Genomic DNA, 24,903 nt, shown 5'->3' with positions numbered 1-24,903 from the left:
TTGTAGCATATGTGCCAAGTCCTATTGTAAAAGACATACTCACTCAAGAAAACCTAGAGGGCAGAAGAGGAAAATGGATTGCCAACATCTTGGAATTTGATATTGAGATAAAACCTACAAAACTAATAAAAGGGCAAGGTTTGGCCAAACTGATGACAGAAGCAAATTTCCAAGCCTTAGACATCAATCAGCTGGACAGTGAACCGGAGCTGGCGACTCCAAAGATCAATGTAGCCTTTGAACAATCCCCTTGGTACTCTGATATATGTTATGTATTGAAAAACCTGTGTGCTCCCCCAGGATTGTCCAGAACTAAATGTAGGTTCTTAAAAATGAAAGCTTCTAAATTCTGTGTTATGGATGGAAATCTATTGTGGAAAAACCATGAAGGCATATTGCTAAACTACCTAATTGAGAATGAAACTGACAATATCATAAAGGAATTTCATGCAGGTGACTGTGGTGGACACTTATACTGGAAGTCCACTATGGATAAAATACTAAGGGCTGGTTACTACTGGCCCACCATGTTCTCTGATGTCAAGAAATTCACCACCTCATGTCATAAATGTCAAGTGTTTGAGGGAAAGAGACAGTTGCTGCCACTTCCCTTGAGGCCTATTGCAACAGAGAGACCTTTTCAACAATGGGGCTTGGATTTCATTAGGGAAATTCATCCCTCATCTTCAGGCCAACATAGATGGATCTTAACAGCCACAGACTACTTCACCAAGTGGATTGAAGTTGTTCCATGCAGACAAGCAAATGATTCCACTATCATTCAGTTCTTGGAGAACAACATATTGGCTAGATTTGGCTGCCCTGACAAAATAATAACAGACAATGTTGCTGCTTTCAGATCCAAGAAAATGGTGAATTTCTGCCACAAATTTCACATTACCTTAGGCCATTCTACTGCATACTATCCCCAAGGTAATGGCCTTGCTGAGTCATCAAACAAAAACCCGGTAAACATCATAAAGAAAGTGCTAGAAGAGAACAAAAGGAATTGGCATAAGAAGCTTGTAAATGCTCTATGGGCAGATAGACTAACAACCAAGAGATCAATTGGGACCAGCCCATATGAGTTGGTTTATGGATTAGAAGCCAAATTTCCTTCATCACTAGGGGTACCTGTTATGAAACTTCTTCAAGAAAGCCAAGCTGAACCAAATGATATGCAAAGAAGAATCAATCAAATCATATGTTTACAGCAAACTAGAGACCAAGTTTTCAGCAGAGTTCAAGTTCTACAAGAAAAATTAAACCACACTGGTTGGTTCGAAACGCGTCGACAAAATATTGATCATGTGATTTTGCTGAAGATTATCTATACAATGTTATGGATCACAGAAGTCTAAACTCCTTAAGAAAAATTAAAGAAGGCCTTTGATAGGAGAACTAAGGCAGAAGATTTCAACATTGGTGACAAAGTCCTCAAGTGGGATTCAAGAAGAGAGGATAAGGGAAAACATGGAAAATTTGATTCCCTCTGGAGAGGACCATTTGCTGTCCAAGCAGTACAAGGAAACAACACTTATTTCCTTAAAAGTCTTAATGAAACTGATTTGGACGAAGGTCCTGTGAATGGTAGGATGCTTATGCACTATTTTGACTACCATCCATAAGTGCAGCCTGAGTTTTCCCTTGTACATATCCAGATGTATATATTATTTTCTGTCAACATGTAAAAATGCAATTTCTCAAAGTTTTCTTAACTACCAGCAAAAGGTAAATAGGATCAAAAGGTCTACCAAGAAGGGAAGTACACAATTTTGGCATTTCAAAGCAGCAAACTTCAAAATTTTGATAAAGGCAGTCAAGGGGCCCAGGCATTCTGACCTGCTGTTCTTGGTCTTTCAAATGAAAAACCATCCCCATGTGGAGCCACTGTTAGCTACCTATACCAATAGGTTTCATATTTCATGATTGGCAATGAAAAGGTCCAAATATGCTCTACTTTGATGATGCAAAGATCACATATTTCCAAGAAAATACAATCTGTGCTTATAGCTTGATGTGGACTCAACTTTTGATGGATGGTCCAACAGCCTAATCTGGATCATGCCATGTTTTAAATTTTCAGTTGTAGAATAGAGAAAGAAGTCTGTCCAAACTGTTTAATCTTGGCAGACAAGTAGTTTAGGTAGAGAAGAAAGGCTCCCAACAGCTTAATCTGGGACCTTGGAAGAAATAAGGGTAGAAGTAGATAGACCATCAAAAGAAAAAAGCCAAAGAAAAGAAAAGGCAGGTAAGGGTCTGCAAGCCTAAGTGCACCCTCCAAGAAGAAATAAAAAATGCTAGGCAAGTAGATGGGTAGGTAGATGGGGTTGCAGAAGGGTCATTCCTTACAATTGAAGGTGTGCTAACCTAGTTCACAAAGCAAAGTCAATGGATTGGGAAGTATTTCTTCTCTATCAGGCTGCAGTAAGCAAAGAAGCATGTCTAACTTCCCACTTATCTCCTTTCCCATTCATTACTAATATCCCCTCAGCAGTTGAGATTCATGGAAGACTTGGTGGTTTCATGGTGTTTCTTGTTCCTTCAAAAACCACATTTCTTGTCTAAAAACTCTTTTCATTTTGCTCTACTCCCTAAGCTAAGTTATTCTCAAATAAACTTAGTATTATCTCCCCTCATCCACTCCCTTCATCCATATTAACCCCTAACTCTATTGTATAATTCCCCTATGTTACCCTTTCCCTAGTATTATAACACCAAGGTGTATAAACCCCAAACATTGTATAAATATCCCTCCTCTTGGCATTATAGCCAATAAATCCTCGGTCAGGGATCAAATGACATCCGGTCACTTTGATAAACCTAAGTCTAACCCCCCTCCCCTCTTCTAAATTCATTTGTCCCCTTAAAACCTTCATTTGCTAAAGAAAAGCTTATAGAAGACCTTGTTCTACCTACAACCCGCTTTAATTTGCAAAAATAAACAAAAAACCCACTTTTCTCATTTATCCAAAGTATGGGCGCCGGGATATTTTTATATTAAATGAGCATTGAAAAACCTTTATAAACCCGCCATATCCCAAGAGTTTCCGCCAAGCACTGATCCCGAAAATAAATATTTTAATAATCCCGCCCCATTCCGTATTGCCCGAGCACCTCATTGATCCGACAGCCGTCAGATCGGACCTCATTGATTCGACGGTCCTTATCCATATCGGACCGGCCCCGACGTCCGAAAGATACCTTCCGATATCTGTCAAAAGGTGATGTCAGGCCTCCGCCACCCGTCATCACCACAGCTTATCGGAGGTACGCCTGACAACTTCCCTTCCGTATCAAAAGCAGTGCGATGAGAAACCGCTAACCATTTCCGGTTTTTGGTCAATCCGCCCGGCCAGCGTCACTACCACGTCATACCCACGTTAGTGCCACCCCGCCGTCGTGTCAGTTCCTTCGTCTGCCCCCACGCTGATATGTCCGCCACCTCATCATATCCGTGGACCAATCACAGCTTGCCACCTCACCCGATGACGTCATGCTGACGTCATCCGACCTTGACCCCACCTGATGACGTCATGCTGACGTCATCCAAAAAAACGCGCCAATATGCCAAAAATACATATTTAGGCCAATTTTCGCGTTTTTTCATACTTTTTGCCACAAGAGCTGTTGCTTTCTCTGCATGATTTTACGTCTAAAATTGCACCACCTTTGCTGAAATCAATTTGGGGACCTCCGGAGCGCCATTTCCTCAGTCGTTCGTGACCATTGCTTGCTGATTACCAGGTATTTTCCTTTATAAATCCTTCATACGCCTACTTTGTCTGTGAATTCCCTCAAAGGAGCTTAAAAGACAAAAAACTTGCAAATTCACCGGCAAAATCTCTGTGCCTAGCCCCCATTTACAACTGTGAGCTCGAAAAGCACCAGCTGAGCCTTGTTTGCCCACATTTTCATAAAAAACTGCACTCTGTTCGCGCAATCGCGAAGCAACTTACTCAAACTGTACCTACCTGTTAAAAAAGACAGATTGAGACCACACATTGGTCTTATTGGCACTTCAAGCAGTATTTCAATTGTTGCAGCTGTCTCACTCACCCTCTGTTCCATACAATTCACATTTTTCGTTGAAGAAAACTCTTTGTGTTGCTCTGCATAGCAACTCCAGCCATAATCTTAGGAGAAATCATGGATCCACCAGTAGCTCCAATAGCATTGAACGTTGCTCCATTAAATGCCCCTCAGAGACAATTGGAATGGTAGTCTCTGGCAGACATGGACTATCAGATTTCAGAGGAAATGTTGATGAGGACTAAGTTCCACATACACCTGCTCAATGAATTGAAGGCCAAGCATGAGACTGGAACAGATGTGCTGGGCATATGGGACTCATTCCTTCCTATTTTTAAGCTCCCTCAGGTTAGACAATTCCCTGATTTGATCCATCTGTGTGCTGAAAACTATGACCCCACTCAGAGGGCAGTTCTTGACCCTTCAGGATCAGATGTGTTTTATGTCACCCCAGAAGCTATCAAGGATATGCTCTGCTTCAAGACTGAGAAGAAACTGGTCCCTCTATCACTTGTAGACCTGATAAATCAAGGAGCCAGAATGACAGATGCTCAGGTCACCAAATTAAACCAGCTATACATTGACTCTGACTCTGTGAAGTATCCTCCTATCAATCAAGTATACCTCAACCAACTGGGCAGAGATCTGGCAGACATGATTAGTCCCATTTTGGGCTACAACTCAATTGAGTTTGTTGATCAAACTGTGCTGGTAATCATGCTCATGTTTGCTCCTGGCAAGTCTCCCATCTGCTATGACTATGCCACCTATATAGCAGACAAAATACATGAGCAACTAATGAACCTGGCAAGAGAAAGAGTGTTCAGATATACCTCTTACATTTACCATTTGATCTTATATCATCAACATCAGAAATTCTCTTTTCCAATCAAAAGAGAGGATGCCCAAGGCAATCCAAGATCAGTGGTCTATTGGTCCTCTGTTTTCCACTGTAGATTTGAGTCTCCTTATACTTATTGTGAGTTCATAGATCAGTTCATCCACCCAGCTATGTCAATGATGATGGGTTCACCTCCTCCGAGGCTCACAGATGAAATGCAAAGGATCCTGCAGTTATCCAAATCATACAGCATTGGGGACTGGTACTTTTACCAAAACCACACCGTCATCAGGATATATGGGTGTGAATTGCCTCCCTACAGACTGCCCAAATATGTGCCTATGAGGCTATTTGCCCTAGAATACTTCAGACAGTTTGTTACACTAAAAAATGTCACCATGACTATTTACAGTTAGTATGGCTCAATCAACAGTCATGCTACCCTCTTAGGCAAGTCTTATGCCTCTGCTCTCCATGTCAAACTTCAAAAAAGAGAGAAAGTCTTGTATAAATGTATTTATCTCTGGGGACGCAGGTTCTCTCAACCTTACCTGCGGGGACGCACCCAATGTTCACAAAAACTGCGTCTGTGGACGCTCTGTATGTAAAGGTGCAGGTGCGTCCCCCTGAAAAGGTTAAAATGCGCAAGTTTCATCTTTAAAAAGTCACTTGTGGTTATTTCTAGAGCATTCTAGAAGGTTGTTCGACGTGTATTGAGCGCCTCCAGATGGTTCATGCACTCCTACCAAAGAAGAACTTATCCCATCAATAGGGGAGCTATCCCATCCAAAGAGGGGATTGTCCCATTGATGGTGGACCTAATTAACTTCCTCTTGAGCACTATAAGTATAGGCATTGGGCCAGAAGGAGGGGAGGTTGAAAGCTATACATTTCTAAGGGTAAATGCTGCAGGAATTAGGACTCCCATTTAGAAGCTTGTGAGGAGAGATTGCCATCTTTTCTTGTTCTATTTGGAAGTGGGTGAGCTTTGTCAAAGTAGAGGAAGACTCTTGTGGACCCTGGAAGGAGCTTGCACAACACCAAGGCTCAGGTTGTAATGGTTCCTTTTGATTACCTTTAATGCAAATTGGTCCATTCTTCTCAATAACTTGTTGTTTATGGGTTATTTCATGTACTCCTTGGTCTATATGTTGAATATGCTTTGTTTTATGTTATAATCAGGTGCTATTTAATTGTTTGACTGTTGGTGATTGCAGGTTTTGGAGAAAAGGAGGAGCTCATCCAGATCAACAAAGCTTGGACTTCTACAACAGCATTTGGACAAAGGTAAGAACGAAACACTTGATTTCTCATATCATAATGCATGTTTAGAGAAGGATAGCTCCAGTTTGTTTTGTTTGTCATTAGAATGTCTTAGACTTCTAGGAAGGTCGGTTGTGTCTGCACTCTTGACTGATTCCGTGTGACACAGTTTGGCAATGTTGATGTGCTTCACTTTTCAGGCAAAGGCAAGAAAGCACAGTTGAAAGTCAAGAACCAACTTGGCCACTTTGTCTATAACCAGAGGGAGGAAGGTTGGAGAGAAGCAGACAGGATGCTTGAGTCCCTTGGCCTTCAAACCAGTTTCCTCTGGAAACCTTATGACCCCAACCACTTCATCACTTTGAGAAGGCTCAAATATAAGCTATCTGGCTATGATCATGTAAAGATCCCTCACATTGAAAAACATGCAAACCAAGCAAAATGGAGGAGAGGAACCCTAGAAGAGCCGGTTACACAAGAGGAGCTGAATCAAAGAGCAGTGAGGAATCTAAAAAAGATGGCTGATCTTGAACTTTGTTCACAGGTGTTCTCCCTTCCAAGCACACAAGTGGGAGCAGTTGCATCCTCCTCGACTTCAAATCAGCAAGCACCCAAAGCCACTGAAGATATATCTAGCAGGGGCAAGGAAAAGGAAATGGAGACTGAACAGCCACCTCATGACAAGGTGCAGCAACAGCAGCAGTAGGTAGAACAACAACAACAACAGGAATTACAGCAAGAAGAAGGGCAACATAGTAAAGAACAGCCCCCACAGCAAGAAGGGGCAGTTGAGGCCCCAATTTTCACAGAACAGCAGGCACAAAATACGGTGCCTCCTAGGCAAGAAACATCAGTTGATGCATCAATCCTCCAAACTCCACAAAAGGAGGATACTAGCAGAAAAAGGGACAGAGAGACTCCCTTGACCACATCAGAAAGTCATGGTGAGAAAAGACAGAGATTGAACCCTTTCTCTGAAGAGGAAATGCCAACAGGGCAGTCTCTGGGCATGGGCCCACCTAGCAGGGAAGCATCTGCAAGTTCCTTCCAAGAGGAACAGAACAAAACTATGGGAGGAGAAATCAGCTCCTCTAGCCAGCAGAGAGAGGGTGAAATGAGCATTAAACAACAGTTCATAGACATAAAGAAAAGGAGTGAGCCCATAAAAATACAGCTGTACAATCATTTGCTGAAGATGGCTCCCACTAACCAGCAAAGACTGATGTCTTCTTTTGATGTTAGTGAAGGCAATATGATCATGAGTCATTTCTTGCCAGCTGTAGCACAACCCCAGTCTCCTGCAGATTATATAAGGACCAATCTTGAGGTCCTTGCCAAGGACATCCACCCGATGGACAAAATTGAGTTACACAAACAAACGGGTGAGATGGTGTATGCCTCCTTGGCGGACAAAACATTGGACAATTATAGGCTGGAAAATAGCCTTAATAATAAAGCTGCCCAACTTGAGTTGGAAAGGGCATCCTCACAAGCTAAGGACAACAGAATTAGGTCCTTAGAAGATATAATTATCGAGATTGGGCATGATCCCAAAGATATCAAGGGCATACAGGAGATATTGAAGTTAAGGGATGCAGACATGGCTGCTTTGAAGAAAAAGATCAAAATGCCAGCCACAATTCACCCTCAAACAGATGAGGTTGCCCAGCAGAGGCATGATCAAGAAGCCTCAGCCTTGCTAGTGTCCCTATATAAGCAGTTAATCCAGACACAAGAAAAGCTGGGAGAATCAGAGGCTGCACAGGCAGCATTACAGGAAGCTTTGAAGCAAAGAGAAGAAGGTCAGACCTCCCAGCCTCCTCCTGAAGTAATAAACCTTGAGGAAACTGCTCCAACTACTGTTCCTCCTCCTCAACAAACAGAACAAGCAGCAACATCCACCTCGGCAGCACCACCAACAACAGAGCAGGCCCCAATCCTGGACATGCAGAAGCTGGGGAATGAGATCCAGGCCTTGGAAGCACAAATGACAGAATTGAATGAGGCCAAGGAGAAACTAGCCAAGGTCAATGAAAGATATGACAAATCCAAGCAGTCTGTGGCAGAAAAGGGCAGGGAGATAAAAGCCCTCAAAGACAGGATCAAAGAGCTAGAGAATGAGCTCAAATTAGATAAGGTTGTGGCTGAGCTTAAAATAGTGCTGTGGGCTAACATTGGCCAATCTATTAATGAGCAATGGCAATATATTGAAACAATCCATGAGCAGTTGGACCTCATTCCAAAAGCACAGACTGAAATTCAGAGATCAAGAGCTGCTCTAAGCAATATGCCTGAAATTGCCACCAGGATGATTAATGTGCTTAACAATAGAACAAGTACTCAGTTGGCTGCCATGGGAATTTCAAACAGAACTGAGCACATTCAGTTAATCAAGAGGGTTCTCACACTGAGAAACTTAGTGCAGACATTGGAGAGAAGAACCCAGGACATGTAGACTGAGGTGAACAAGTTTATGGAGAAATTTCAGGTGTTAGAAAACAGAGGGCTCCCTAGCTTACTGAACAGCGCAGGGAGACTTTTCACTCATAAGCAGTATGCCAAAAGGGTTAATGCATTTGCTACAAGTCAGATCAATGAGAAGCCCAGCACATCAGAGGAAACAGGGCCAGCCACAGGACAGACTCTCTACAATAGAGTAGAGAGTTTATTTTTTATAATGAATGAAATCAAACACCTGTTTGAGGTGCCTCCCAATTTTTACAAATATACAGAGGCAGAGGAGACTATGGATGCAATTCTCAGGCATCAACTACCTACACTAGAATGGTGGACCAAGGCCATACAGATGATTTTATAAACAGGATGTCATTCAACAAATTTTGTTCATGGAAAATGCAAACTGTCATACACAGGACAGTTTAAAAGAATCGGCATGCATTAAATATGAAGGCTGAGCCACCTCAGCAGAAACTAACAGCCAAAAAAGCAAGGCGAGAAGCTACAGGTGTCCAGGCCGAGAAAGCTACAGCAGAGCAGCTCCAAAAGCGCATTTCTCAGCGTTAATGCAGATCACTCCAACCGACTCAGTGGCCTCCTAAGGCCAAAATATCTTCTGACAAGCATAAAGATGCATTTACTTTGTATTCAATGATGTAATAACTTTATTATCAAATATCTTGAAAAGTTGGTGAAGATATTCATTTCTGAGATAACTTAGCACTTAGATATTTTGTACAACCGATCGTATATATTTGCCCCTCGCACAAGCTTGCAGGGTTTGTTGTTGATTTCTCTTGAAGAATTTCTTAAGCTGTAATCCTTTCAGAGTTTAAATAAAGAAAGTGATGGAATTTCTCGGATTTCTGAAGTGTTGAATGCGTTCTGGTGCTTGTTGAAAACTGCAGGATTCCTGTGTACCTCACAATACAATAAGTTTTCCTGTAACCCCTTTGTTATGTGTTTCAATCTATTGCAATTCATATATGTTTCTAATTTCTAAATGTTTAAAAACAAAGAAAAAGAATAACCTTCAGGACTTATTCATGCAATACCCTGAGTTCAATCTGTGTTGTTAATGAATGTTTTCTTCAGCTATAATCTTGATAAGTGTAATTCTTAATTGCTGCACTTTCAGAATATATCTTTCACAGTGAACTTTGTTTCAGGAATTCAAGTTTGCTCCTGAGCATCATGTTTCACTTTCATATCACCAGCTTAATGGAGAATTCTTAATTGCTTTCTGTTGGCTGACCATACATCACCACTTAAGTTTAAAATTTTGTTTGTTTGAGATACCCAATAGGCCCTGCAGTCTGAACATCATCACTCCAGCATTTCAACAGTTCACAGCTCTAGACTCCATTGCCCAATGATATACTACTGCCTGAACACTACACCTTAAACACTGAAAGAAGTCCTTCAACCAAAACATAAACCAAAACCCGAGCATAATAACTAGCCTAAAATACTATCAGAACAGAGACAAATTATAAAGAGAGAGCCCTCTCTGATCACAGTCTGGCTAGAAACTGTGATCCAAAGATTGGTTAGTGGTTACCCCGGCCGTATTCCCTTGGGAGTCATAGGGAACAACCTGGGTGTTAACACCACCTTCACTTGTCCTTGGGGCACTTTTGCCTATAGGGTCCTTCCTTTTGGCCTATGCAATGCTCCTGCCACTTTCCAAAGAGAAGTCTTGAGTATTTTTGTTGAGTTAGTCCATGATGCGGTAGAAATTTATATGGATGATTTTACACCTTATGGATGTGATTTCCAGGAGGCTCTGTCCAACCTAGGTAAAGTACTACACAAATGCATTGAAATGAACATGTCTCTCAGTCCTGAAAAATGTGAATTCTTGATGACTGTAGGGACCGTGCTGGGTCATTCAATATCTCAACAAGGACTGCAGGTGGACCCAAACAAAATAGCTATCATCCAAAGGGTCCCACCTCCTCAAAAGCAGAGAGATGTTAGAAGTCTCCTAGGGTTAGTTGGATACTATCGAAGGTTCATAAAGGACTTCAGCAAGTTGGCCTCTCCTTTATTTGGGTTGTTTTCCAAAGACTCTGACTTTATATGGTCAAAAATCTAACAAGAGGCCTTGGACATCCTAAAGAACAAGTTAACCACTGCACCGATTCTCTGAGGCCCAAATTGGTCCCTTCCTTTTCATATTCATGTTGATGCCTCACATAAAGCCATAGGAGCAACCCTAGGTCAGATAGATGAAAAATTGCCTTATGCCATTTTCTTTATCAGTAAGAATCTGTCAAAGGCCAAACTAAACTACACAGTGATCGAAAAGGAGCTCCTGGCTATTTTGCATTCATTGAACAAACTTAGGCATTATATTACAGGCTATCAAACATTTTTCCATACTGACCATGCTATAGTCAAATATTTAATGAATAAACCTGATGTGAATGCTCGTATTATAATATGGTTACTTTTATTACAGCAGTTTGATCTAACTATTGTTGATAAGCATAGCAAGGAAAATGTTGTTGCAGAATTTTTGTCTAGATTAACTCTGCCTGCAGGTGAGGATGGAATGGTTGATGACCAGTTATCAGATGAGCACTTGTTCGCAATTTTGGTTCTCTCTCCATGGTTTGCTAACATAGAAAACTATTTGGCATTTGCTCAGTCCCCACTGAACTTGTCCTCCAAAGACAAAATCAAGATTATAAAGAAGAACACCCCCTTCACTTGGATTGGGGGCAATCTCTTCAAACTTGGCCCAGATCAAATCCTGAGAAGGTGTGTCAGGGAGGAGGAAGACTTTGACATCCTCCTGACCTGTCATGATGGGCCTTGTGGAGGTCACTTTGCAACAAAGAGGACAACATTCAAAGTGTTACAAGCAGGCTATTATTGGCCCACTCTTCATCAAAATGTGAAAAGATATACTAGTCAGTGTGATTGATGCCAAAGGATGGGAAAGCCTACTCCAAGGTATGAAATTCCTTTGTAGCCTCAAGTGACTTTCGAGCCATTGGACAAGTGGGGCATGGACTTCATTGGACCTATTGACCCTCCTTCCAAGAAAAAGCAATACATCATTGTGTGCATTGACTATCTGACTAAGTGGGTTGAAACCAAGGCAATTAAGGTAACAACAGAGGAGAAGGTAGCTGAGTTCTTAAGGGAGAATGAATTTTACAAATTTGGGTACCTTAGAGAGCTAGTCATTGATCAAGGTAGCCAGTTTACCTCTAACATGATTGAAGACTTGCTCAACCAGCACAAGATCAAGCATAGAACCTCCACTCCCTATCACTCACAAGATAATGGTCAAGTGGAGGTGACCAATAGAGCACTGGAGGGCATCTTGACCAAAGTAGTTAACAGAAGTAGGAAAGATTGGGCAGATAGACTAATTGAGGCCACCTAGGCCTATAATACCACCTGGAAGACCACCACTGGATTCACACCCTATGATCTGGTCTATGGGAAAAAGGCCATGATGTCCATTATGTTTGAGTATAACACATTAAGGATGGCAGCCCAACTAGATCTAGATCTCAGTAGTGCACAAAAAGAGAGATTGCTCCAATTGAATGGTTTCAATGAGTTCAAAATGCAGGCCCTCCTACACATAGAGGTAACCCAACTTCAAAGGAAGATATAGCATGATAAGAACATCAAGGATAATTAATTTCAAGAAGGTGAGTGGGCTTTGTTATATGATTCCAGATATAAAGAATTTAAGGGAAAGTTAAGGACAAGATGGCTAGGGCCTTATGTTATAGAAAGATGTCATGATAATGGTTTAGTTCAGATCAAAACCATAGATGCAGAGGCCATTCCTTTACTTGTTAATGGACACAGATTGAAAGTTTACAAAAGACCATTGTCAAAGCAAGAGTTCATTGATGGTATCAATAAAACAGTGATGGTAATGGAGCAAGTCTCAGCTCCTGCCTCATCAAGTCACTGAGAAGAAAAAAATAAGGAGACTCAGGTGAAAACCTCCATGAGGCACCTAAGTCCCACTATTGGGTTTAAAACCTCTTGGGGCAGCCCAATGGTGTCAGAAAAAGAGAAAAAAAAAAACAAAACAAGAAAATAAAATGAAAGTATCTCTGGGTGAAAAACTCTCTTGGGGTGCCCAGGGAAAATAGTTAGGATGAAAACCTCTTAGAGGCAAACTAGTTGTTTTCAAAAAAAAAAAAAAAAGAGAGAAAAAATCATGAAATTTTCTATTTGCAGGTCAGCAAGAAGGACGATCAAAGAACAAAGGAGAATCAAAAAGGAATTTGTTCCACTTCCATGTTTATTTTTCCCCCCATTTTCATTCATCACTCCAGCATTTATTTCATTTTTTTCTATCATTTTCTTCAGTTTACAAGGGGACTGTGTTTTCTACAGGACCCCCAATAAACCTACAAGATGATCCTGTAGGAGTTACAGTGGCTCGGGAATCCTACAAAAAGTGACCCTAGGACGAGAAATTGACTTGCCATGCCAAAATAATAACATCCCTACACCACAACTTCATTACCATACCTGTCTCCACTTTCATCACCCCTGCATTCACCATTAAAAAAATCAGTTTAAAAAAAAAAAAAAAACAAAAATCACAGTCTTCAAGAGAAAACACAAAGAGAAAAAATGAAATAGAGAGTATAAGGGAGAAGCACCTGAGTATTTCTCATTCTCCACACTCCTATTCTTCCTCTCAATCCATGTCATCATCCTCAAAATCCCAGTAGAAGAAATGATTAGAAATTCTGAGGGAGAAGCAGCTATAGGACATCCTGTATGAAATCCTGTAGCAACCTATCCCACAGAATACAAATCATGATTGTAGAAAGCTTCCATCATGAATATCCAAGGGCATAAAAAACTCTAGAGCAGCAACAACACCATCATCTTAAACACCAGGTACCTGCACATCAAGGGAACCATCAAAAAAAAAGAAGGAGAAATAGCATGCAGCCAACACACAGCAAGCACCTTAGGTCTTCAACAACTGCAGCAAGGTATTAGCACCACATGTAAGTATCTCGCTTCACTCTCTCATTTTCATAATGTAGTCAAAAGATGTAAAGGTTACGAGCAAGTTGGTTTATAAGCGAAAGGTGGCCAGTTAACTTGGCCACCTTCATTCAGTCAACAAAGACAAAACAATTGGTCCTCCCACACATGGCAGCAGTCAAGTCAAGAAAAGAAAGGAGAAGGACAAAAGTAGTTAAGGCTACGGATGCATGAAGTGGGAGTTGATTACGAGGAGAGGGGAATGATGAGGTGGTAGTGGGGACCAACAGTCCAAAAATGGAAAATGTACCTCAGCTGCCAGCACACCACCTCACCCAACTCGACCATAAGAGGAAATAATCGTCGATCCCCATGCACTCATGCATTCATTTCCTTGAGGCTCACTCTAGCAAAGTCGCTCTCATACCCAAGCAACCTACAGAAGAGGAAAATTCCATCTTTCTCCTGTGCAGGACTTCCTACAGGATTACACAAGAAATCCTACAGGATCGCATAGGAATCCTACAGGATACAGACAGACAATCTACAGGATTGGTTGAGAGGAGTTTCAGAGGGGAAAACATGGGGGTTGGCTACAACAAACACTATGAGGAGGTAGGCTCTATAATTACTTCCCTTTTTCAAAGAGAATTGAACAGAAAATCCCCTAGTATTGAGTGAATTTGGCAGCTATGTAAGGGAATTGTCTCCACAGTTCTTTCAATTATTTACTTCTGCATTTAAAAATTGTATCAACCATCTCAACTCCTCAAAATTCACCAACCAAAATGACAGGGGGGTTTAATAGAAGGGAGCCCATTAACACTGTGAGAATCCACCAACACCCTCAAGTGTTAGAAATCTTCACAAGGCATAATTGGATGGGGTATTTTGAAAAATTAAGAGGGTATGATGATGAAGTGGCCCAAGATTTTGATCTCTCCCAAATTCCACTGACCAGAGTCCATGCCACTGTTGTGGTGATAGGCCTCTCCATAGAGCTCACCCCTGAACTCATAAGAATAATTACCACACTTCCCCTAGGAGTGCCTTGGAGAAAGGAAGACAAGGGAGATAGCCAGACTGCCAAGAAGAAATTCTTTTTAGAGGGTGAGGAGCCCATTGAGGAAAAGAATGGAGTAAGGAGAAAAAGCCTACCATATCCCTGGAATGAGGTGAGCTACCACCTTATCAAATACATATCATGTGAGGGTAGGTATAGTGTGGTTTATGGATATCACTTTTTCATTCTTGAAGAATTGAGGTTTGGAGTAGAAACACCTCCTCACCACATGCTCAGCATACCATACTTCCTTCTGCAATCACTGATAGACACAATCATAAAGGTGCAGGAGGGAAACCCCTAGCAGTTAGCTCACCATGGATTAATTAGAATCATTATAGAAGATGCCCTCCACAACCTCAAAATTCCTATCCAATGGTCAATTTTCAGAGATATGCAGATATAAGAGGATATCAAAGCCCTCACATATGATGTTAGTCCTATTGCAAGTGAGAAGGATGAACATGAGATAGATGAGGAGAGAGATGAGGAAGAAGAAGAGGAGGAAGATAAAGATGATGATGAAGAAATAGAACAAGATGACAAAGATGAAACTGATAAACAAGATGAGGATCTATAAGGAGAAGGAGAAGGGAAAGACATAGGAGAAAATGGCAATGGGAAAGATGGGGTAGAAGACAAGAAGGTGATGAGCGCGGGATCCCCCAAGGGCAGTTTTGGGGTTTAGAGCCCAGATTTTGGTCCAATGTTGTAATTCTAATGTAAAGACTCCACATTTTGTGGGCACGAAGCGCATAGTTGTTAAAGAGTCATAAGGTTGTCTGCCCTTATTTCAATAATGTAATGTCGGTTGTAGAAGATCTACCCATGGTCCGTGGACCATGGAATTGTATAAATAGAGTGAAGCTCTAAGTAGTCAAAGGCATCTAAGATAAAATAATGTAGATGTTTGTGAGATAGTTCTGAAGTGTGAATCTAAATTTTGGGTCATAGCATAGGTAGAGGCTATGCAGCTGAGTGCACAGAGGCCTAGTAGTCCACAACTAAGTGTGCAGACCCCTGCAGTTGAGTGCGCAGGGTGAAGCGAGTCTGTAATCATCTAGAAGCATTAATAAAGAGAAGTTTCTATCATTTCTACGTCTTTATTTCTTGATTAGGAATCTGTTATATTGGGTATGAATTTAACTTCTAATGCTTATATGATGCGCAAATGTGTATAATTGTATTGGTTAAGTGAACACAAGTAAGAACATTTTTTTACGTGAAGATAATTAAGATCTGTCAATAAGATAAGTAATATACTTAGCCTAGTTTGGTAATTAGTGCAATTCGCTTCCCTAGCAGCACGAAAGGACTTCAGCCCTTGGATAAGGCTGCGTGAAGGTCGATTGTAATGGATCGCGAAGGTACTGAAGGGTAGAATAGAGCTCGAAGCCGCCTGCACAACAACAGGTATAGTTGGAATAAACTGACATCACAACCATCTCAAGGGTGCGGAAACGTGGTTCGAGCATCCCCCCATACGGCTTCGGGTGAGACTTCAGTCCACGCTCTGTGGGTTGCTGCCGAAAGGGCCAGTAGTGTAGGGATTTGTTTGGCTAACTAACATTGAACCTTGGTGTTATCGGGAAAACTAGTGTCTATGTAGAGCTGCTAGTCCCACTAACGCTGGTAGCTACCTTAGAAACAAACAAACTAAAAACTACTTTCGTTTTCCTTTACGAGAAATAGATAAGAGAAGAATAAGGAGACCAACCTCTGTCTTGCGCTTGGTTCCTTGTTCGATTCCTCTCTCTTCTGATAGGTATTTGCCACTCGCTTCCTTGTCTACCCAACTTCAAAGAGTACCTGTAGAATCAAAGCAGCATAACACTATCCAAGAACATAGATCTATTATCATAAACAATATAGGACCAGATGTATATTGACCACACAAATGCATAAATCATCAATCATACAAGAATGTGGAGGAAAACTTGAATAGCTTTATTGATAATCAAGAAAGAGCAAAGAGGATTACAACCAATTGTTCTGACCCAACATCATCCTCTCAGCAAGAAAGCCCTTATTCACCTCATGAAAAGCTTAGATCACCCAACACTATGATATTGCACCAAGAAACCAACAGCACTTCCGTACAAGATACAAAATTCCAGCCTCTGGATCTCTCGGATGAGGGATCCATATATAGATGTTTGCAAGAGGAATGAGTCAGCTTTTGAGATTTGATTGGTGTCCTCTCTCTGATAGTTCTTGATTCCACTTGGATATTGATGATCTATTACTCATCCCTGGTCGAATGCAGAGAGGCAAGTGTCACAGGAGAAGTTTCTGGAAGATTCCATGCTTCTCCACCTTGCGGATTTACCCTGCCATTTGTCCACTCTCGCCCATCGCACCCCATAGAAGGGCTTTTCAACATGCACCGCACCTACTATGTGTATTCAGGTGGGATGCAATGCACTTTGACCATGGGGCAGGTGAAATCGTCCAGTTTTGACCAGTTCTGAGTAGTTTTTCATGGAGAACTTCTGGGAGATGCTGTAATCAGTTGACCTTGTTATTTTAGGGGTTGGAACAACACATTTAGGGACTTAGGAGCCTTTAGTTTATGGACATTTATGATTGGGGTTGCAGTGCCCAAAAATGTCTATAACAGTTGCCCCCTAAAGCATGAGGTTGTTAATCTTTTGATGTCGGGTGAAATTCTTTATCATGAGGATCCGAAGTTTTTTCAAGCTGGAAGGCGACCTGTAATAAGATACAATACAATACATTATCTTCATAATATTTTCATGATCTAGCTGAGGTGGGCATTCCCATGCTCAGCTTTATAAATTAATTTTCATGTACATAGGACAAAAAATTGTCTGAGTGTAGACTAATGATTCTGGTAGAGCCATCCTCCCTTAGATTGGATGATTATCTGTGCAGCAATGATGTACATTTGATGTCTTTATTTTTCCTGAATAGATATCGCAGCCCAGATGGATGAAACTAGATCTGGGGTCTTCAATCTCGTTCGATCTTCACTCAAAGTACAAGTCAATCCATGTGAGAGATGTTCTGGAGTCGAACATGGAAAGACATCACCTGATTACCAGCCAATGATGTAAGTTGTTAACAGGCACGAGAGGAATCAACGATAATGATGATGACCCTCAAGGTACTACAGTACAATTCACGTGGTGTGAATAATGGACTTGGCATCGAACACCACGCAAAATCTTTCGGTCGAAGGCCATTGATGTAAACCTGTCACCGGAAGTGAGAAACTTACCATTGAGGCATGCAAGCTTCAAAGTACTGAAAGGGTTGTTCCTAGATCGACTTCTTGGATAATGAGTTGATGTCGACAAGAAGCGATCCATCATAGGAGGGCCTTAGTGAATCCAACATTAATGACATGGAATAGAGCAAATGATTTTAATGGAGGTGAAAACGATCTGGTGATATAAGGTTCAGGGTGGCAGTCATGAAAGAATGGAGCGTAAATGTATTGCAGTGGGTGAGACACAGGTGAATTCTCTGAGCGAATTCTCTTGAACATATCAGCGACACTGACATGATGGATTGGTAGCATTAACCCCAAATGTGGATGGTGTGACGAAACCATGGTGATGTGACCAGTGAATGGAACAACCCAACCTGACTCGGATGCGGAGTGAAAGTGTCATGTTCAAGAGCGACTTGCTACCAACAAAGTTTCTTCAAGTTTTCTTCCCAATTTTTCCCTAGTCATTGCTAACCAGTACCTATTTATTTTTGTCAAGCTTAAGGAGGACAACATATGCTTGTTCTATAATTTGCCCTTTGGGCAAACCCATCGCTATGTTTTAACGAGCCTAGCGATAGTGAAACTTGTTCTTGTCTGTTATGGACAAGTTTGTCACTATTCAGTTTAACGAGTTTAACGACAAAGATAACTCAGTCCTTTTCAATTTTAGAGAGTCTGAAAAGAAACGTAAAGGAAACTCCAAAAATCCTTTTTCGTCATCTAATCCCTTAAGTCCGAAAAAGCATAAAATAATACAAAAGGGATGAATTTTCGGTAATTTTAACGAGCCGAACAAAAAAAGCGCTCGATATTTTTGTGTAATAATCCCTCAGGTCCAAAATGATTAAAATCTAAAGGAGGGATAGCACTTCTAGTCCCTTTAACGAGCTAGATAGGCCAATGGCTCGGCAATCTTTTCATATTTTACGAGTCAGTTGAAAAGAGCTTAAAGGAGACTCGTTTTTGGAGGAACGAGTGATAGATTCGGGTAGCAACTGATTCCAGGTAAGGTTTGGAATTTTCTAATCACAGCAGTGTCACAAGGATGGCTAACAGGATCACTCTTCGCAGCTGTTCCTTAAAAGGGTAAACAATCAAGTGGAGGTGAATGATCGGCCAATACAGAGTGGAGGTGGTGATGAGAACACCACCAAGGCTTCAAAGGCTGAAGTAATACATTCACAATGGTTATTTACCGGAAATTGGTTCATTTTTTAATGAGCTTAAACACTGGGGGAAACACTTGCTCATTGCTTATGTTTATTTTTTAATGAGCTTGAATTCGGCGTTAAAACTACTCGATCCAGTCGTATAATAAGGATGTCTCATCTAAGATGCCATTTTTTAGAAGCTTGCACCTTACAAAGCTTTGCTCCGCATCCTTTCTTTATGCAAGTTACAAAATGACCAATCCTACGAGTTTAAAGGGTTAGAGGACCTACAAATTTAAAAAATAAATGGTCGCTCTTCGCTTGCATGCCAAAAGGTTTGCATGCCCCCAGGTATAGCGAAAAATTTCCAGGTTACCAAAGATTGTTCCATCAGTGTCACAGACAAAACACTTCCTCGGCGATGTCTACCGAAATAGACAAAGGTGAGTGGTACAAACATCTCCACTCACATAACTTTGATGAGGGAATCTTATTCCAGCCTAATCCCATGTTCCTAAATGGACGGGTGTGTCAGACTAGTCATATATCCTTCGCGGAAACCTACACTATCTCCAAGGTTTTCCTGCCGAAGCAGACCAGGGTGCATGCCCCCTGGGTTTCAATCATGTCCTCTGAATCACTCGCGTTCATCAGGAGGACGGACTGGGGATTGATGAGACATTCCTTGCGTGAAAAGACCATTCAGGGTTGGTATATGACTATTTGCTATGTGTGAATCGGGGAATGAAAGCTGGTCTACGAGCTTGACCACTCTTCCTTCGTGCGGAAAACACATTACTCTAAAGAGTGAGGAGACGATGGCTCCCATGCAATAAATATAGTCTCGTCCAAGGAGTAGATTATAATCCAGGGTTCCTTGGACTACCATTACGTTCATGTGAACGGTTTTCCTTCTCAATGTTATTGGCACATCGGGAAGGATCCCTAACAGTCCACTGGTTCCTTTGTCAAAGCCTGTTAGATTTCTCATCTCAGGCAAAAGCGATGGCGAACCAAGCGCTTTCCAAGCAATTGAGGAAAGGATACTCACAGAAGCCCCTTCATTTATGATGGTACCGGCCATGACCATTCTATATGTTTTAGCAATGATTCGAAATGGTACACTAGCTGGTAAACGGGGTCTGCCTAGAAGATTCCAGTCAAAGGAAACAACCAATTTGCTTGGAGGTGAGACCGAATAGATGGCCAGATACGACTCTGACGAACTTCCTTCCTGTGGTAAAGGAACAGGTAGACTGCCCCCATGTTCATCGGAGTCTGTGCTTACGAAGAGAATTTGAGCGATGTCGTTCTTGTTCTCTTCGGTGACTGTATCATCTGAAGATTGATCCTCTAAAGGCATGAACGGGTCAACTGCCGCCTCGACCTTTTGAATTTCATCTGGTGTGTATTCAGATGGTTTATCTTCAACGATAGACTCTTCAGCCAACCACAAGGGTGTTTCAGCCGGATTTTCAACTAGTGACGGACTCGGCAAGAGTTTCTTATATCCAGGAGGAAGCCGTAATGGTGAAACCGGACGGTCGTCCAAAACTTTTTTAGCTTCATCTAAGAAGGGACAACGGTGGACGGCGTGATCGCCTTCACACAATTTACAAGGAGATTTATATTTTCCTTTTTTTCCAGGGGCTTCACTTTCACTAGTTGACGGTGTATGCTCAACATGATCGTCAGAGGTTGATGACACCGGATTGTGCAAATGAGGAGACCAGTCCCTTAAGATCTGAGGGATGCAAGGACAATATCGATGATAGTGGTCTCCTTTGCAAATGACACATGGCAATTTAGGCCTGGTCGGTGCAGAGTGTGGATTTTCGCTAGACGATGCTTGGTTGCCCCTTTTCGCCTTTGGCTCCTTCTTCTTCTTCTCTTTCTTCTTCTTCTCCTTCTTCTTCTCAGTTGCTTGATTTTGGGCTTTACCAGCTTCATCAAGCGAAGAGGAAGGAGGAGAAGAAGAATTGGATGAAGTAGAGGGTTGGGGGGTAACTCTGGTATCGTTTAGTTGCTAACTTGATTGTTCAGGAATCGTGGTGTTTTGAACGACAGAAGTTGAGAAGAGCCATACGGGCAAGCCGATTGTCATTCCTGGGAGAGACAATGTGGCCATATGGGGCGCACCAACATCTCTCCAAGAGGAGAAGGGACTAGGATTTCCTCCAAGGGGAACTCCTTGGTTGGTGGACTCCATCTTTCTCAACTTAAGACCAACGTAGGAAAGGTGATGTTTATTCCGTTTAAAATAAATTTTAGACGCTTTGACACAACTTGTTTTTTCAATTTTTAAGAGTCGAGAAAAAACAAAAGATGACTCTAGTCGCCTTCGATTTTTAATGAGCCTGAAGTGACAAGTGCTCAGATGGACCTTTTCCGTTAAGGAGTCCGAAAAGGAATGAAAGGGACTGCTCTAGAAATCTAGACAGAGGGATTACCAAACCAATCACAAAACTGTAGAATACTTTTTACGATACGACAGTCAATCTTCCCGAAGGCTATGTTTAGTGCATTGCGATCGATAGGGTGGCAGACACGGCTTCCTATGGATAAAGGATAAAGCCTATTGTGGTCTCCCAAAATATACTCGACGGTACGTGGGAGCACAAGTCTGTACTGGCACTTGTCATCTCAAAGTGGAGGAATCACCCTACCAACAGTGAAAACAACAGTTACCAGGCTTTACGACGCCGGAATACGTCTCTAGCCTAGACTTCTAGATGTTGTGCGTTAGGTTCCAAAGTGTTTTTAGATTCATTAAATTTATTTTATAGTTGATCTTGCTTAAGAAATTTTCCTTTCAGGTTCACTGTGTGATGTAGATGTACAATTCCTAAAATTCAATCTAAGATGATAAACAGTCGTTTAATCTTCTTTATGCAGTGAAAATCTTAGCTACTAAGGAAAGAGAGATGATTTTCTTTCAACAAAGAGCAAGGAGCACACACTATATGCACTGTCCTAAATCAAACCAACAAATAGTCTAAATGCAAATGCACATGCATGTATTTGTTTTCAGCCTTCTTAATGTGTGAATGATAAAAAGAAAGCTAAGCGTAAATCTGAATTATTTTTCAAAGCAACAATTACTAACAAGCTTCTTTTCAAAAAAAAATGAGGACAATGACGACACTTTGTTATTTGGAATTGAAAACTTGCTTTCGACACTTGAAAAACTACTAATTCAAATCAAATACAAGAGTAACAGTGTAATCGACTATCAAGAACAATCAGATTCTCTTCTATGACTGAAAATGACACTTGTGACACTTTCAAATCAAGAAACGACAGTACAATTACGCTACTTATTTGTAAAGGAGAACTGAAAATGACTCAAAAATACATAAAAACATTTATAGTTCTTTGCACAATGGAGGCGGAATAACAGCAAGGAAAGGGGTTTCAAACAGAGGTGTACTGACTACAGGCAGCAAAACTCCTGAATAGAGCTGAAAAGTATGAACACAGAAACCAAAATCTAAGAGAAGAGGAGGTCTGATCAGTGCACCTATAGCACAGGGAAACTGAAATGCAACGCACCTACTACACTCGGGAAGTGCCATGCATTCAGGTTTCAGAGAAGACACAGTGCGATGGACTAGGGATGAGACTTTAGCTGGGTTCAGGGTCACAGTTTGTAGCTTAGTTCAGGGATTCAGGTTGAGTAAGTGGTAATTAGTAAATCAATCACAGGGGTAGATCTAAAGAGGCTACTAGAGCCACCACGAGGGAAATTAGAGAGCTTGTAAATCAATCATTTAATTCATAAACAAAACATGGAGATAGACTAAAGTAGCATTGATCTACTTTGCACTTGCATAGCAAATGCAGTTCAAAGGCTAGCTGGCTTGACTTCAGGCTTCGTCTGTAAGTTTATAAAGTAAACAAATGTAGAAACAAACAATCTATTCACTCCCCAGCGGAGTCGCCATCTTGTTATCGGGAAAACTAGTGTCTATGCAGAGCTACTAGTCCCACTAAGGCTGGTAGCTACCTTAGAAACAAACAAACTAAAAACTACTTTCGTTTTCCTTTATGAGAAATAGATAAGAGAAGAATAATGAGACCAACCTCTGTCTTGCGCTTGGTTCCTTGTTCGATTCCTCTCTCTTCTGATAGGTCTTTGCCACTCGCTTCCTTGTCTACCCAGCTTCAAAGAGTACTTGTAGAATCAAAGCAGCATAACACTATCCAAGAACATAGATCTATTATCATAAACAATATAGGACCAGATGTATATTGACCACACAAATGCATAAATCATCAATCATACAAGAATGTGGAGGAAAACTTGAATAGCTTTATTGATAATCAAGAAAGAGCAAAGAGGATTACAACCAATTGTTCTGACCCAGCATCATCCTCTCAGCAAGAAAGCCCTTCTTCACCTCATGAAAATCTTAGATCACCCAACACTATGATATTGCACCAAGAAACCAACAGCACTTCCTTACAAGATACAAAATTCCAACCTCTGGATCTCTGGGATGAGGGATCCATATATAGATGTTTGCAAGGGGAATGAGTCAGCTTTTGAGATTTGATTAGTGTCCTCTCTCTGATAGTTCTTGATTCCACTTAGAGATTGATGATCTCTTACTCATCCCTGGTCGAATGCAGAGAGGCAAGTGTCACAGGAGAAGTTTCTGGAAGATTCCATGCTTCTCCACCTTGCGGATTGACCCTGCCATTTGTCCACTCTCGCCCATCGCACCCCATAGAAGGGCTTTTCAACATGCATCGCACATACTGTGTGTATTCATGTGGGATGCAACACACTTTGACCATGGGGTAGGTGAAATGGTCTAGTTTTGACCAGTTCTGAGTAGTTTTTCATGGAGAACTTCTGGGAGATGTTGTAATCAGTTGAACTTGTTCTTTTAGGGGTTGGAACAACACCTTTAGGGACTTAGGAGCCTTTAGTTTATGGACATTTATGATTGGGGTTGCAGTGCCCAAAAATGTCTATAACACTGGGTTAGGCCCCCTCAAGCCAACAAACGGTTTTGTTGCCGAGACCAAAATCTACATAAAGATGTGTGATGTCATATCATTGGAATCCAACTAAGAAATAAATCGAAGGCTGGTTGGATAGAAAAATTCACTAGTTTGCGGCGCAGGAAAATAGAAACCTGCGACTGTCAAAAGAACAATGGTTAGACAACTACATGTATACGGAGATCCATGAAATCTTTTTCGTGTCCTTCCCTACTGAGCTATACGAGTGGATCGCGAAGCTAGCAGACAGCCAAGGAAGGTGGAAACTTGACAGTCCTATTGTGTGGACCCCAGAGCTAGTTTGAAGGTTGTAAGCATCGGAGGATAAGATCGCACACTCCGTCGATCATTGGCTCAATCATATTATAGGAGGATTTGTTACTGAGTTCGCGGTTCACACCTCAGTTAGCTACAATGAGGCAAAGCGACGCTTTCTCAAAGGACTGTGAGGTAAGTACGTAAAGTCTTTGAATACTTATATTAAAATGTTGTTGTGTGAAAAGTAGGTTATGCAGTTACCTTGATGTTCGGGGCTACATGAAGCGGAAAGGTTTATAGGAATGAAGGAAATAAGGGTCCAGAAAATAGCCCCTTGATTTCACCTCCACGAGGGGATGAGGAAGAGCTTGCAAAGGTCTCTCCGTGAAGTGCTATTCATCTAATAAGACAAATAATTCTGCGAATCCCACCTCCGCCCACACTGCCACTGACTTCACTGCCATCACCTCCATCTTCACCCATACTACCTCCACCACCACCGTGATTCAGTATGGAGAGCACAATGAAGTTTCCTTTGTTCAAAGCCTTGGGAAATGAGGAGCCAGACCAATTCTGGTTCATAGTGAAGACAGTATGGGAAGCT

This window comes from Pinus tabuliformis, chromosome 6 (genome assembly GCF_031772625.1).
Source record: "Pinus tabuliformis cultivar Carrire ecotype Pingquan chromosome 6, CPIR1, whole genome shotgun sequence".
NCBI classification, from domain to species: Eukaryota; Viridiplantae; Streptophyta; class Pinopsida; order Pinales; family Pinaceae; genus Pinus; species Pinus tabuliformis.
The sequence above is the reverse complement of the archived record's forward strand: the minus strand, read 5'-3'. Positions refer to the sequence as shown.